Raw genomic sequence first — 500 nt, forward strand, 5'->3', positions numbered from 1 at the left:
TGCTGGTGCTGCCATGAGACCCCCAGCCCAGCCCCACACCGGCGCTACAGTGAGCCCCCCCAGCCCAGCCCCACACTGGTGCTGCCACAGGGGACCCCCAGCCCCGTCTGCACCCCCTGATACAGTGAGGGGGGTCATGAGGGTCCCTGGTGGCCCCGTGGTGGCCCAACCGGCCAGAGGCACCCGAGGGGGGGCCACAGCCCCGGTGGAGCCGGGTTGGGGGGTGTCACCAGGAGCGGGACCCTACGCAGGACACGGCTGTGGCGCACGGGGGGGACGCGGGTGCTGCCCCCGCGCTGGGGGGCAGTGGCCACGGGGCTCCTGGGGGCTGTTGCCGGCCCGTAAGCGGCTTATGGCCCCCCCCTCGCAGCCCTCGCGGGATTCCTAATCTGCCGGGGCCGGGATCGGGGTCCATTAGAGCAGGGCTTAGAGGGGCAACATCTGCCCGCGCCCAGATGGTGGGGGGGGCTCTGCCCGGGCACCGGGGACCCCTCCCCACC

Source organism: Calidris pugnax, unplaced genomic scaffold, assembly GCF_001431845.1.
Source record: "Calidris pugnax isolate Ruff unplaced genomic scaffold, ASM143184v1 scaffold1022, whole genome shotgun sequence".
Taxonomy (NCBI): domain Eukaryota; kingdom Metazoa; phylum Chordata; class Aves; order Charadriiformes; family Scolopacidae; genus Calidris; species Calidris pugnax.